General features: G+C 53.7%; 1 long non-coding RNA gene across 1 annotated transcript in view; it reads right to left on the bottom strand.

The window, feature by feature from the left end:
• The window catches only part of LOC127923336 (uncharacterized), a 42731-nt gene that overhangs the window by 12727 nt on the left and 11158 nt on the right, over window positions 1-18846 (bottom strand). Inside the window, exon 2 of the long non-coding RNA XR_008114148.1 lies at window positions 6942-6988. This is a non-coding gene — a long non-coding RNA (uncharacterized LOC127923336). The remainder of the gene's footprint in view (window positions 1-6941; window positions 6989-18846) is intronic.

Here is an 18846-nt window from a genome sequence, read left to right on the forward strand (position 1 = left end):
CCGTCAGACCTGATACAACCCACCGTCAGACCTGATACAACCCACCGTCAGACCTGATACAACCCACCATCAGACCTGATACAACCCACCTGATACAACCCACCGTCAGACCTGACCTGATACAACCCACCGTCAGACCTGATACAACCCACCGTCAGACCTGATACACCCCCACCTGATACAACCCACCGTCAGACCTGATACAACCCACCGTCAGACCTGATACAACCCACCGTCAGACCTGATACAACCCACCGTCAGACCTGATACAACCCACCATCAGACCTGATACAACCCACCGTCAGACCTGATACAACCCACCGTCAGACCTGATACAACCCACCGTCAGACCTGATACAACCCACCGTCAGACCTGATACAACCCACCGTCAGACCTGATACAACCCACCGTCAGACCTGATACAACCCACCGTCAGACCTGATACAACCCACCGTCAGACCTGATACAACCCACCGTCAGACCTGATACAACCCACCGTCAGACCTGATACAACCCACCGTCAGACCTGATACAACCCACCGTCAGACCTGATACAACCCACCGTCAGACCTGATACAACCCACCGTCAGACCTGATACAACCCACCGTCAGACCTGATACAACCCACCGTCAGACCTGATACAACCCACCGTCAGACCTGATACAACCCACCGTCAGACCTGATACAACCCACCGTCAGACCTGATACAACCCACCGTCAGACCTGATACAACCCAGACCTGATACAACCCACCATCAGACCTGCTACAACCCACCGTCAGACCTGATACAACCCACCGTCAGACCTGATACAACCCACCGTCAGACCTGATACAACCCACCGTCAGACCTGATACAACCCACCGTCAGACCTGATACTACAACCCACCGTCAGACCTGATACAACCCACCATCAGACCTGATACAACCCACCGTCAGACCTGATACAACCCACCGTCAGACCTGATACAACCCACCGTCAGACCTGATACAACCCACCGTCAGACCTGATACAACCCACCGTCAGACCTGATACAACCCACCGTCAGACCTGATACAACCCACCGTCAGACCTGATACAACCCACCGTCAGACCTGATACAACCCACCGTCAGACCTGATACAACCCACCGTCAGACCTGATACAACCCACCATCAGACCTGATACAACCCACCGTCAGACCTGATACACCCACCCAGACCTGATACAACCCACCATCAGACCTGATACAACCCACCTCAGACCTGATACAACCCACCGTCAGACCTGATCAGACCTGATACAACCCACCATCAGACCTGATACAACCCACCGTCAGACCTGATACAACCCACCGTCAGACCTGATACAACCCACCGTCAGACCTGATACAACCCACCATCAGACCTGATACAACCCACCGTCAGACCTGATACAACCCACCATCAGACCTGATACAACCCACCTGATACAACCCACCGTCAGACCTGATACAACCCACCGTCAGACCTGATACAACCCACCATCAGACCTGATACAACCCACCGTCAGACCTGATACAACCCACCGTCAGACCTGATACAACCCACCATCAGACCTGATACAACCCACCGTCAGACCTGATACAACCCACCGTCAGACCTGATACAACCCACCATCAGACCTGATACAACCCACCGTCAGACCTGATACAACCCACCGTCAGACCTGATACAACCCACCATCAGACCAACCCACCTGATACAACCCACCGTCAGACCTGATACAACCCACCGTCAGACCTGATACAACCCACCGTCAGACCTGATACAACCCACCGTCAGACCTGATACAACCCACCGTCAGACCTGATACAACCCACCGTCAGACCTGATACAACCCACCGTCAGACCTGATACAACCCACCGTCAGACCTGATACAACCCACCGTCAGACCTGATACAACCCACCGTCAGACCTGATACAACCCACCGTCAGACCTGATACAACCCACCGTCAGACCAGACCTCAGACCTGATACAACCCACCGTCAGACCTGATACAACCCACCGTCAGACCTGATACAACCCACCATCAGACCTGATACAACCCACCGTCAGACCTGATACAACCCACCGTCAGACCTGATACAACCCACCGTCAGACCTGATACAACCCACCATCAGACCTGATACAACCCACCTGATACAACCCACCGTCAGACCTGATACAACCCACCGTCAGACCTGATACAACCCACCGTCAGACCTGATACAACCCACCGTCAGACCTGATACAACCCACCGTCAGACCTGATACAACCCACCGTCAGACCTGATACAACCCACCGTCAGACCTGATACAACCCACCGTCAGACCTGATACAACCCACCGTCAGACCTGATACAACCCACCGTCAGACCTGATACAACCCACCATCAGACCTGATACAACCCACCGTCAGACCTGATACAACCCACCGTCAGACCTGATACAACCCACCGTCAGACCTGATACAACCCACCGTCAGACCTGATACAACCCACCGTCAGACCTGATACAACCCACCGTCAGACCTGATACAACCCACCCCACCTGATACAACCCACCGTCAGACCTGATACAACCCACCGTCAGACCTGATACAACCCACCGTCAGACCTGATACAACCCACCGTCAGACCTGATACAATCCACCGTCAGACCTGATACAACCCACCGTCAGACCTGATACAACCCACCATCAGACCTGATACAACCCACCGTCAGACCTGATACAACCCACCGTCAGACCTGATACAACCCACCGTCAGACCTGATACAACCCACCGTCAGACCTGATACAACCCACCGTCAGACCTGATACAACCCACCGTCAGACCTGATACAACCCACCGTCAGACCTGATACAACCCACCGTCAGACCTGATACAACCCACCGTCAGACCTCATACAACCCACCGTCAGACCTGATACAACCTGATTACAACCCACCATCAGACCTGATACAACCCACCATCAGACCTGATACAACCCACCGTCAGACCTGATACAACCCACCATCAGACCTGATACAACCCACCGTCAGACCTGATACAACCCACCGTCAGACCTGATACAACCCACCGTCAGACCTGATACAACCCACCGTCAGACCTGATACAACCCACCGTCAGACCTGATACAACCCACCGTCAGACCTGATACAACCCACCGTCAGACCTGATACAACCCACCGTCAGACCTGATACAACCCACCTGATACAACCCACCGTCAGACCTGATACAACCCACCGTCAGACCTGATACAACCCACCGTCAGACCTGATACAACCCACCGTCAGACCTGATACAACCCACCGTCAGACCTGATACAACCCACCGTCAGACCTGATACAACCCACCGTCAGACCTGATACAACCCACCGTCAGACCTGATACAACCCACCGTCAGACCTGATACAACCCACCGTCAGACCTGATACAACCCACCATACAACCCACCGTCAGACCTGATACAACCCACCGTCAGACCTGATACAACCCACCGTCAGACCTGATACAACCCACCGTCAGACCTACAACCCACCTGATACAACCCACCGTCAGACCTGATACAACCCACCGTCAGACCTGATACAACCCCCGTCAGACCTGATACAACCCACCGTCAGACCTGATACAACCCACCGTCAGACCTGATACAACCAACCCAGACCTGATACAACCCACCGTCAGACCTGATACAACCCACCGTCAGACCTGATACAACCCACCGTCAGACCTGATACAACCCACCGTCAGACCTGATACAACCCACCGTCAGACCTGATACAACCCACCATCAGACCTGATACAACCCACCGTCAGACCTGATACAACCCACCTGATACAACCCACCGTCAGACCTGATACAACCCACCGTCAGACCTGATACAACCCACCATCAGACCTGATACAACCCACCGTCAGACCTGATAAACCCACCGTCAGACCTGATACAACCCACCGTCAGACCTGATACAACCCACCGTCAGACCTGATACAACAGACCTGATACAACCCACCATCAGACCTGATACAACCCACCGTCAGACCTGATACAACCCACCGTCAGACCTGATACAACCCACCCGTCAGACCTGATACAACCCACCGTCAGACCTGATACAACCCACCGTCAGACCTGATACAACCCACCGTCAGACCTGATACAACCCACCGTCAGACCTGATACAACCCACCGTCAGACCTGATACAACCCACCGTCAGACCTGATACAACCCACCGTCAGACCTGATACAACCCACCGTCAGACCTGATACAACCCACCGTCAGACCTGATACAACCCACCGTCAGACCTGATACAACCCACCGTCAGACCTGATACAACCCACCGTCAGACCTGATACAACCCACCGTCAGACCTGATACAACCCACCATCAGACCTGATACAACCCACCGTCAGACCTGATACAACCCACCGTCAGACCTGATACAACCCACCGTCAGACCTGATACAACCCACCGTCAGACCTGATACAACCCACCGTCAGACCTGATACAACCCACCGTCAGACCTGATACAACCCACCATCAGACCTGATACAACCCACCGTCAGACCTGATACAACCCACCGTCAGACCTGATACAACCCACCGTCAGACCTGATACAACCCACCATCAGACCTGATACAACCCACACAAAACAACCCACCGTCAGACCTGATACAACCCACCGTCAGACCTGATACAACCCACCGTCAGACCTGATACAACCCACCGTCAGACCTGATACAACCCACCGTCAGACCTGATACAACCCACCGTCAGACCTGATACAACCCACCGTCAGACCTGATACAACCCACCGTCAGACCTGATACAACCCACCATCAGACCTGATACAACCCACCTGATACAACCCACCGTCAGACCTGATACAACCCACCATCAGACCTGATACAACCCACCGTCAGACCTGATACAACCCACCGTCAGACCTGATACAACCCACCGTCAGACCTGATACAACCCACCGTCAGACCTGATACAACCCACCTGATACAACCCACCGTCAGACCTGATACAACCCACCGTCAGACCTGATACAACCCACCGTCAGACCTGATACAACCCACCGTCAGACCTGATACAACCCACCGTCAGACCTGATACAACCCACCGTCAGACCTGATACAACCCACCGTCAGACCTGATACAACCCACCGTCAGACCTGATACAACCCACCGTCAGACCTGATACAACCCACCGTCAGACCTGATACAACCCACCGTCAGACCTGATACAACCCACCGTCAGACCTGATACCTGATACAACCCACCGTCAGACCTGATACAACCCACCGTCAGACCTGATACAACCCACCGTCAGACCTGATACAACCCACCGTCAGACCTGATACAACCCACCGTCAGACCTGATACAACCCACCGTCAGACCTGATACAACCCACCATCAGACCTGATACAACCCACCGTCAGACCTGATACAACCCACCGTCAGACCTGATACAACCCACCGTCAGACCTGATACAATCCCCCGTCAGACCTGATACAACCCACCATCAGACCTGATACAACCCACCGTCAGACCTGATACAACCCACCGTCAGACCTGATACAACCCACCGTCAGACCTGATACAACCCACCGTCAGACCTGATACAACCCACCGTCAGACCTGATACAACCCACCATCAGACCTGATACAACCCACCAGACCTGATACAACCCACCGTCAGACCTGATACAACCCACCGTCAGACCTGATACAACCCACCGTCAGACCTGATACAACCCACCGTCAGACCTGATACAACCCACCGTCAGACCTGATACAACCCACCGTCAGACCTGATACAACCCACCGTCAGACCTGATACAACCCACCGTCAGACCTGATACAACCCACCGTCAGACCTGATACAACCCACCGTCAGACCTGATACAACCCACCGTCAGACCTGATACACCCACCGTCAGACCTGATACAACCCACCGTCAGACCTGATACAACCCACCGTCAGACCTGATATACAACCCACCGTCAGACCTGATACAACCCACCGTCAGACCTGATACAACCCACCGTCAGACCTGATACAACCCACCGTCAGACCTGATACAACCCACCATCAGACCTGATACAACCCACCCATACAACCCACCGTCAGACCTGATACAACCCACCGTCAGACCTGATACAACCCACCGTCAGACCTGATACAACCCACCGTCAGACCTGATACAACCCACCACAACCCACCGTCAGACCTGATACAACCCACCTCAGACCTGATACAACCCACCGTCAGACCTGATACAACCCACCGTCAGACCTGATACAACCCACCATCAGACCTGATACAACCCACCAGTCAGACCTGATACAACCCACCGTCAGACCTGATACAACCCACCTGATACAACCCACCGTCAGACCTGATACAACCCACCGTCAGACCTGATACAACCCACCGTCAGACCTGATACAACCCACCGTCAGACCTGATACAACCCACCTGATACAACCCACCGTCAGACCTGATACAACCCACCGTCAGACCTGATACAACCCACCGTCAGACCTGATACAACCCACCTGATACAACCCACCGTCAGACCTGATACAACCCACCTCAGACCTGATACAACCCACCGTCAGACCTGATACAACCCACCGTCAGACCTGATACAACCCACCATCAGACCTGATACAACCCACCGTCAGACCTGATACAACCCACCGTCAGACCTGATACAACCCACCGTCAGACCTGATACAACCCACCGTCAGACCTGATACAACCCACCGTCAGACCTGATACAACCCACCGTCAGACCTGATACAACCCACCATCAGACCTGATACAACCCACCGTCAGACCTGATACAACCCACCGTCAGACCTGATACAACCCACCATCAGACCTGATACAACCCACCGTCAGACCTGATACAACCCACCGTCAGACCTGATACAACCCACCGTCAGACCTGCTACAACCCACCATCAGACCTGATACAACCCACCTGATACAACCCACCGTCAGACTTGATACAACCCACCTGATACAACCCACCGTCAGACCTGATACAACCCACCGTCAGACCTGATACAACCCACCGTCAGACCTGATACAACCCACCGTCAGACCTGATACAACCCACCGTCAGACCTGATACAACCCACCATCAGACCTGATACAACCCACCGTCAGACCTGATACAACCCACCGTCAGACCTGATACAACCCACCGTCAGACCTGATACAACCCACCGTCAGACCTGATACAACCCACCGTCAGACCTGATACAACCCACCGTCAGACCTGATACAACCCACCGTCAGACCTGATACAACCCACCGTCAGACCTGATACAACCCACCGTCAGACCTGATACAACCCACCATCAGACCTGATACAACCCACCGTCAGACCTGATACAACCCACCGTCAGACCTGATACAACCCACCGTCAGACCTGATACAACCCACCGTCAGACCTGATACAACCCACCGTCAGACCTGATACAACCCACCGTCAGACCTGATACAACCCACCGTCAGACCTGATACAACCCACCGTCAGACCTGATACAACCCACCGTCAGACCTGATACAACCCACCGTCAGACCTGATACAACCCACCGTCAGACCTGATACAACCCACCATCAGACCTGATACAACCCACCGTCAGACCTGATACAACCCACCGTCAGACCTGATACAACCCACCGTCAGACCTGATACAACCCACCGTCAGACCTGATACAACCCACCATCAGACCTGATACAACCCACCGTCAGACCTGATACAACCCACCATCAGACCTGATACAACCCACCTGATACAACAACCCCAGACAGACCTGATACAACCCACCGTCAGACCTGATACAACCCACCATCAGACCTGATACAACCCACCTGATACAACCCACCGTCAGACTTGATACAACCCACCTGATACAACCCACCGTCAGACCTGATACAACCCACCGTCAGACCTGATACAACCCACCGTCAGACCTGATACAACCCACCGTCAGACCTGATATACAACCCACCGTCAGACCTGATACAACCCACCGTCAGACCTGATACAACCCACCGTCAGACCTGATACAACCCACCGTCAGACCTGATACAACCCACCATCAGACCTGATACAACCCACCATCAGACCTGATACAACCCACCGTCAGACCTGATACAACCCACCGTCAGACCTGATACAACCCACCATCAGACCTGATACAACCCACCGTCAGACCTGATACAACCCACCGTCAGACCTGATACAACCCACCGTCAGACCTGATACAACCCACCGTCAGACCTGATACAACCCACCGTCAGACCTGATACAACCCACCGTCAGACCTGATACAACCCACCGTCAGACCTGATACAACCCACCGTCAGACCTGATACAACCCACCGTCAGACCTGATACAACCCACCGTCAGACCTGATACAACCCACCATACAACCCACCGTCAGACCTGATACAACCCACCGTCAGACCTGATACAACCCACCGTCAGACCTGATACAACCCACCGTCAGACCTGATACAACCCACCATCAGACCTGATACAACCCACCGTCAGACCTGATACAACCCACCGTCAGACCTGATACAACCCACCGTCAGACCTGATACAACCCACCGTCAGACCTGATACAACCCACCGTCAGACCTGATACAACCCACCGTCAGACCTGATACAACCCACCGTCAGACCTGATACAACCCACCGTCAGACCTGATACAACCCACCGTCAGACCTGATACAACCCACCGTCAGACCTGATACAACCCACCGTCAGACCTGATACAACCCACCGTCAGACCTGATACAACCCACCGTCAGACCTGATACAACCCAGACCTGATACAACCCACCGTCAGACCTGATACAACCCACCGTCAGACCTGATACAACCCACCGTCAGACCTGATACAACCCACCGTCAGACCTGATACAACCCACCGTCAGACCTGATACAACCCACCATCAGACCTGATACAACCCCCCGTCAGACCTGATACAACCCACCATCAGACCTGATACAACCCACCGTCAGACCTGATACAACCCACCGTCAGACCTGATACAACCCACCGTCAGACCTGATACAACCCACCGTCAGACCTGATACAACCCACCGTCAGACCTGATACAACCCACCGTCAGAGACCTGATACAACCCACCGTCAGACCTGATACAACCCACCGTCAGACCTGATACAACCCACCGTCAGACCTGATACAACCCACCGTCAGACCTGATACAACCCACCATCAGACCTGATACAACCCACCGTCAGACAGACCTGATACAACCCACCATCAGACCTGATACAACCCACCGTCAGACCTGATACAACCCACCGTCAGACCTGATACAACCCAGACCTGATACAACCCACCGTCAGAGATACAACCAGACCTGATACAACCCACCGTCAGACCTGATACAACCCACCGTCAGACCTGATACAACCCACCATCAGACCTGATACAACCCACCATCAGACCTGATACAACCCACCTGATACAACCCACCGTCAGACCTGATACAACCCACCGTCAGACCTGATACAACCCACCGTCAGACCTGATACAACCCACCGTCAGACCTGATACAACCCACCGTCAGACCTGATACAACCCACCATCAGACCTGATACAACCCACCGTCAGACCTGATACAACCCACCGTCAGACCTGATACAACCCACCGTCAGACCTGATACAACCCACCCATCAGACCTGATACAACCCACCGTCAGACCTGATACAACCCACCATCAGACCTGATACAACCCACCGTCAGACCTGATACACCCACCTGATACAACCCACCGTCAGACCTGATACAACCCACCGTCAGACCTGATACAACCCACCGTCAGACCGTCAGACCTGATACAACCCACCGTCAGACCTGATACAACCCACCGTCAGACCTGATACAACCCACCGTCAGACCTGATACAACCCACCGTCAGACCTGATACAACCCACCATCAGACCTGATACAACCCACCGTCAGACCTGATACAACCCACCGTCAGACCTGATACAACCCACCGTCAGACCTGATACAACCCACCGTCAGACCTGATACAACCCACCGTCAGACCTGATACAACCCACCGTCAGACCTGATACAACCCACCGTCAGACCTGATACAACCCACCGTCAGACCTGATACAACCCACCATCAGACCTGATACAACCCACCTGATACAACCCACCGTCAGACCTGATACAACCCACCGTCAGACCTGATACAACCCACCGTCAGACCTGATACAACCCACCGTCAGACCTGATACAACCCACCGTCAGACCTGATACAACCCACCGTCAGACCTGATACAACCCACCTGATACAACCCACCGTCAGACCTGATACAACCCACCGTCAGACCTGATAGACCCAGACCTGATACAACCCACCGTCAGACCTGATACAACCCACCGTCAGACCTGATACAACCCACCATCAGACCTGATACAACCCACCGTCAGACCTGATACAACCCACCGTCAGACCTGATACAACCCACCGTCAGACCTGATACAACCCACCATCAGACCTGATACAACCCACCGTCAGACCTGATACAACCCACCGTCAGACCTGATACAACCCACCGTCAGACCTGATACAACCCACCGTCAGACCTGATACAACCCACCATCAGACCTGATACAACCCACCGTCAGACCTGATACAACCCACCGTCAGACCTGATACAACCCACCCAGACCATCAGACCTGATACAACCCACCGTCAGACCTGATACAACCCACCGTCAGACCTGATACAACCCACCTGATACAACCCACCGTCAGACCTGATACAACCCACCGTCAGACCTGATACAACCCACCGTCAGACCCTGATACAACCCACCGTCAGACCTGATACAACCCACCGTCAGACCTGATACAACCCACCGTCAGACCTGATACAACCCACCGTCAGACCTGATACAACCCACCCCAGACCTGATACAACCCACCGTCAGACCTGATACAACCCACCGTCAGACCTGATACAACCCACCGTCAGACCTGATACAACCCACCGTCAGACCTGATACAACCCACCGTCAGACCTGATACAACCCACCGTCAGACCTGATACAACCCACCGTCAGACCTGATACAACCCACCATCAGACCTGATACAACCCACCATCAGACCTGATACAACCCACCGTCAGACCTGATACAACCCACCTCAGACCTGATACAACCCACCGTCAGACCTGATACAACCCACCGTCAGACCTGATACAACCCACCGTCAGACCTGATACAACCCACCGTCAGACCTGATACAACCCACCGTCAGACCTGATACAACCCATCAGACCTGATACAACCCACCGTCAGACCTGATACAACCCACCGTCAGACCCACCACCGTCAGACCTGATACAACCCACCGTCAGACCTGATACAACCCACCGTCAGACCTGATACAACCCACCGTCAGACCTGATACAACCCACCGTCAGACCTGATACAACCCACCGTCAGACCTGATACAACCCACCGTCAGACCTGATACAACCCACCGTCAGACCTGATACAACCCACCGTCAGACCTGATACAACCCACCGTCAGACCTGATACAACCCACCGTCAGACCTGATACAACCCACCGTCAGACCTGATACAACCCACCGTCAGACCTGATACAACCCACCGTCAGACCTGATACAACCCACCGTCAGACCTGATACAACCCACCGTCAGACCTGATACAACCCACCATCAGACCTGATACAACCCACCGTCAGACCTGATACAACCCACCGTCAGACCTGATACAACCCACCGTCAGACCTGATACAACCATCAGACCTGATACAACCCACCGTCAGACCTGATACAACCCACCGTCAGACCTGATACAACCCACCGTCAGACCTGATACAACCCACCGTCAGACCTGATACAACCCACCATCAGACCTGATACAACCCACCGTCAGACCTGATACAACCCACCGTCAGACCTGATACAACCCACCGTCAGACCTGATACAACCCACCATCAGACCTGATACAACCCACCGTCAGACCTGATACAACCCACCGTCAGACCTGATACAACCCACCGTCAGACCTGATACAACCCACCGTCAGACCTGATACAACCCACCGTCAGACCTGATACAACCCACCGTCAGACCTGATACAACCCACCGTCAGACCTGATACAACCCACCGTCAGACCTGATACAACCCACCGTCAGACCTGATACAACCCACCGTCAGACCTGATACAATCCACCGTCAGACCTGATACAACCCACCGTCAGACCTGATACAACCCACCTGATACAACCCACCGTCAGACCTGATACAACCCACCGTCAGACCTGATACAACCCACCATCAGACCTGATACAACCCACCGTCAGACCTGATACAACCCACCGTCAGACCTGATACAACCCACCGTCAGACCTGATACAACCCACCGTCAGACCTGATACAACCCACCGTCAGACCTGATACAACCCACCGTCAGACCTGATACAACCCACCGTCAGACCTGATACAACCCACCGTCAGACCTGATACAACCCACCGTCAGACCTGATACAACCCACCATCAGACCTGATACAACCCACCATCAGACCTGATACAACCCACCGTCAGACCTGATACAACCCACCGTCAGACCTGATACAACCCACCGTCAGACCTGATACAACCCACCGTCAGACCTACAACCCACCATCAACCCCTGATACAACCCACCGTCAGACCTGATACAACCCACCGTCAGACCTGATACAACCCACCGTCAGACCTGATACAACCCACCGTCAGACCTGATACAACCCACCGTCAGACCTGATACAACCCACCGTCAGACCTGATACAACCCACCGTCAGACCTGATACAACCCACCATCAGACCTGATACAACCCACCATCAGACCTGATACAACCCACCTGATACAACCCACCGTCAGACTTGATACGACCCACCTGATACAACCCACCGTCAGACCTGATACAACCCACCGTCAGACCTGATACAACCCACCTGATACAACCCACCGTCAGACCTGATACAACCCACCGTCAGACCTGATACAACCCACCGTCAGACCTGATACAACCCACCGTCAGACCTGATACAACCCACCATCAGACCTGATACAACCCACCGTCAGACCTGATACAACCCACCATCAGACCTGATACAACCCACCTGATACAACCCACCGTCAGACCTGATACAACCCACCAGACCTGATACAACCCACCGTCAGACCTGATACAACCCACCGTCAGACCTGATACAACCGTCAGACCTGATACAACCCACCGTCAGACCTGATACAACCCACCATCAGACCTGATACAACCCACCGTCAGACCTGATACAACCCACCGTCAGACCTACAACCCACCTGATACAACCCACCATCAGACCTGATACAACCCACCGTCAGACCTGATACAACCCACCGTCAGACCTGATACAACCCACCGTCAGACCTGATACAACCCACCGTCAGACCTGATACAACCCACCGTCAGACCTGATACAACCCACCTGATACAACCCACCGTCAGACCTGATACAACCCACCGTCAGACCTGATACAACCCACCGTCAGACCTGATACAACCCACCGTCAGACCTGATACACCCACCGTCAGACCTGATACAACCCACCGTCAGACCTGATACAACCCACCGTCAGACCTGATACAACCCACCGTCAGACCTGATACAACCCACCTGATACAACCCACCGTCAGACCTGATACAACCCACCATCAGACCTGATACAACCCACCGTCAGACCTGATACAACCCACCGTCAGACCTGATACAACCCACCGTCAGACCTGATACAACCCACCGTCAGACCTGACCCAGACCTGATACAACCCACCGTCAGACCTGATACAACCCACCGTCAGACCTGATACAACCCACCGTCAGACCTGATACAACCCACCGTCAGACCTGATACAACCCACCGTCAGACCTGATACAACCCACCGTCAGACCTGATACAACCCACCGTCAGACCTGATACAACCCACCGTCAGACCTGATACAACCCACCATCAGACCTGATACAACCTGATACAACCCACCATCAGACCTGATACAACCCACCCTACAACCCACCGTCAGACCTGATACAACCCACCGTCAGACCTGATACAACCCACCGTCAGACCTGATACAACCCACCGTCAGACCTGATACAACCCACCGTCAGACCTGATACAACCCACCGTCAGACCTGATACAACCCACCATCAGACCTGATACAACCCACCGTCAGACCTGATACAACCCACCGTCAGACCTGATACAACCCACCGTCAGACCTGATACAACCCACCGTCAGACCTGATACAACCCACCGTCAGACCTGATACAACCCACCGTCAGACCTGATACCCACCTGATACAACCCACCGTCAGACCTGATACAACCCACCGTCAGACCTGATACAACCCACCGTCAGACCTGATACAACCCACCGTCAGACCTGATACAACCCACCGTCAGACCTGATACAACCCACCGTCAGACCTGATACAACCCACCGTCAGACCTGATACAACCCACCGTCAGACCTGATACAACCCACCATCAGACCTGATACAACCCACCGTCAGACCTGATACAACCCACCATCAGACCTGATACAACCCACCTGATACACCCACCTGATACAACCCACCATCAGACCTGATACAACCCACCTGATCAGACCTGATACAACCCACCGTCAGACCTGATACAACCCACCGTCAGACCTGATACAACCCACCGTCAGACCTGATACAACCCACCATCAGACCTGATACAACCCACCGTCAGACCTGATACAACCCACCGTCAGACCTGATACAACCCACCGTCAGACCTGATACAACCCACCGTCAGACCTGATACAACCCACCGTCAGACCTGATACAACCCACCGTCAGACCTGATACAACCCACCATCAGACCTGATACAACCCACCGTCAGACCTGATACAACCCACCATCAGACCTGATACAACCCACCTCAGACCTGATACAACCCACCGTCAGACCTGATACAACCCACCGTCAGACCTGATACAACCCACCATCAGACCTGATACAACCCACCGTCAGACCTGATACAACCCACCGTCAGACCTGATACAACCCACCGTCAGACCTGATACAACCCACCGTCAGACCTGATACAACCCACCGTCAGACCTGATACAACCCACCGTCAGACCTGATACAACCCACCGTCAGACCTGATACAACCCACCATCAGACCTGATACAACCCACCGTCAGACCTGATACACCTGATACAACCCACCGTCAGACCTGATACAACCCACCGTCAGACCTGATACAACCCACCGTCAGACCTGATACAACCCACCGTCAGACCTGATACAACCCACCGTCAGACCTGATACAACCCACCGTCAGACCTGATACAACCCACCGTCAGACCTGATACAACCCACCGTCAGACCTGATACAACCCACCGTCAGACCTGATACAACCCACCGTCAGACCTGATACAACCCACCATCAGACCTGATACAACCCACCGTCAGACCTGATACAACCCACCTCAGACCTGATACAACCCACCGTCAGACCTGATACAACCCACCGTCAGACCTGATACAACCCACCGTCAGACCTGATACAACCCACCGTCAGACCTGATACAACCCACCGTCAGACCTGACAACCCACCGTCAGACCTGATACAACCCACCGTCAGACCTGATACAACCCACCGTCAGACCTGATACAACCCACCGTCAGACCTGATACAACCCACCATCAGACCTGATACAACCCACCGTCAGACCTGATACAACCCACCGTCAGACCTGATACAACCCACCATCAGACCTGATACAACCCACCGTCAGACCTGATACAACCCACCGTCAGACCTGATACAACCCACCGTCAGACCTGATACAACCCACCGTCAGACCTGATACAACCCACCATCAGACCTGATACAACCCACCTGATACAACCCACCGTCAGACCTGATACAACGACCAGACCTGATACAACCCACCGTCAGACCTGATACAACCCACCGTCAGACCTGATATACAACCCACCGTCAGACCTGATACAACCCACCGTCAGACCTGATACAACCCACCGTCAGACCTGATACAACCCACCGTCAGACCTGATACAACCCACCATCAGACCTGATACAACCCACCGTCAGACCTGATACAACCCACCGTCAGACCTGATACAACCCACCGTCAGACCTGATACAACCCACCGTCAGACCTGATACAACCCACCGTCAGACCTGATACAACCCACCGTCAGACCTGATACAACCCACCGTCAGACCTGATACAACCCACCGTCAGACCTGATACAACCCACCGTCAGACCTGATACAACCCACCATCAGACCTGATACAACCCACCTGATACAACCCACCGTCAGACTTGATACAACCCACCTGATACAACCCACCGTCAGACCTGATACAACCCACCATCAGACCTGATACAACCCACCGTCAGACCTGATACAACCCACCGTCAGACCTGATACAACCCACCGTCAGACCTGATACAACCCACCATCAGACCTGATACAACCCACCGTCAGACCTGATACAACCCACCGTCAGACCTGATACAACCCACCCATCAGACCTGATACAACCCACCGTCAGACCTGATACAACCCACCAGATACAACCCACCGTCAGACCTGATACAACCCACCGTCAGACCTGATACAACCCACCGTCAGACCTGATACAACCCACCATCAGACCTGATACAACCCACCGTCAGACCTGATACAACCCACCGTCAGACCTGATACAACCCACCGTCAGACCTGATACAACCCACCGTCAGACCTGATACAACCCACCGTCAGACCTGATACAACCCACCGTCAGACCTGATACAACCCACCGTCAGACCTGATACAACCCACCTGATACAACCCACCATCAGACCTGATACAACCCACCGTCAGACCTGATACAACCCACCGTCAGACCTGATACAACCCACCGTCAGACCTGATACAACCCACCGTCAGACCTGATACAACCCACCGTCAGACCTGATACAACCTGATACAACCCACCATCAGACCTGATACAACCCACCGTCAGACCTGATACAACCCACCGTCAGACCTGATACAACCCACCGTCAGACCTGATACAACCCACCGTCAGACCTGATACAACCCACCGTCAGACCTGATACAACCCACCGTCAGACCTGATACAACCCACCGTCAGACCTGATACAACCCACCGTCAGACCTGATACAACCCACCGTCAGACCTGATACAACCCACCGTCAGACCTGATACAACCACCCAGACCTGATACAACCCACCGTCAGACCTGATACAACCCACCGTCAGACCTGATACAACCCAACCTGATACAACCCACCATCAGACCTGATACAACCCACCGTCAGACCTGATACAACCCACCGTCAGACCTGATACAACCCACCGTCAGACCTGATACAACCCACCCAGACCGATCAGACCTGATACAACCCACCATCAGACCTGATACAACCGTCAGACCTGATACAACCCACCATCAGACCTTATACAACCCACAGTCAGACCTGATACAACCCACCATCAGATCTCATACAACCCACCGTCAGACCTGATACAATCCACCGTCAGACCTGATACAACCCAGACCTGATACAACCCACCATCAGACCTGATACAACCCACCATCAGACCTGATACAACCCACCGTCATACCTGATACAACCCACCGTCAGACCTGATACAACCCACCATCAACCCACCGTCAGACCTGATACAACCCACCGTCAGACCTGATACAACCCACCGTCAGACCTGATACAACCCACCGTCAGACCTGATACAACCCACCGTCAGACCTGATACAACCCACCGTCAGACCTGATACAACCCACCAACAACCCACCGTCAGACCTGATACAACCCACCGTCAGACCTGATACAACCCACCGTCAGACCTGATACAACCCACCGTCAGACCTGATACAACCCACCATCAACCCACCATCAGACCTGATACAACCCACCGTCAGACCTGATACAACCCACCGTCAGACCTGATACAACCCACCGTCAGACCTGATACAACCCACCGTCAGACCTGATACAACCCAACCCACCATCAGACCTGATACAACCCACCGTCAGACCTGATACAACCCACCGTCAGACCTGATACAACCCACCGTCAGACCTGATACAACCCACCGTCAGACCTGATACAACCCACCGTCAGACCTGATACAACCCACCGTCAGACCTGATACAACCCACCGTCAGACCTGATACAACCCACCGTCAGACCTGATACAACCCACCATCAGACCTGATACAACCCACCCAGACCTGATACAACCTGATACAACCCACCATCAGACCTGATACAACCCACATCAGACCTGATACAACCCAGACCTGATACAACCCACCGTCAGACCTGATACAACCACCGTCAGACCTGATACAACCCACCGTCAGACCTGATACAACCCACCGTCAGACCTGATACAACCCACCATCAGACCTGATACAACCCACCGTCAGACCTGATACAACCCACATCAGACCTGATACAACCCACCGTCAGACCTGATACAACCCACCGTCAGACCTGATACAACCCACCATCAGACCTGATACAACCCACCGTCAGACCTGATACAACCCACCGTCAGACCTGATACAACCCACCGTCAGACCTGATACAACCCACCGTCAGACCTGATACAA

This window comes from Oncorhynchus keta, unplaced genomic scaffold (genome assembly GCF_023373465.1).
Source record: "Oncorhynchus keta strain PuntledgeMale-10-30-2019 unplaced genomic scaffold, Oket_V2 Un_contig_2935_pilon_pilon, whole genome shotgun sequence".
Lineage (NCBI taxonomy): Eukaryota > Metazoa > Chordata > Actinopteri > Salmoniformes > Salmonidae > Oncorhynchus > Oncorhynchus keta.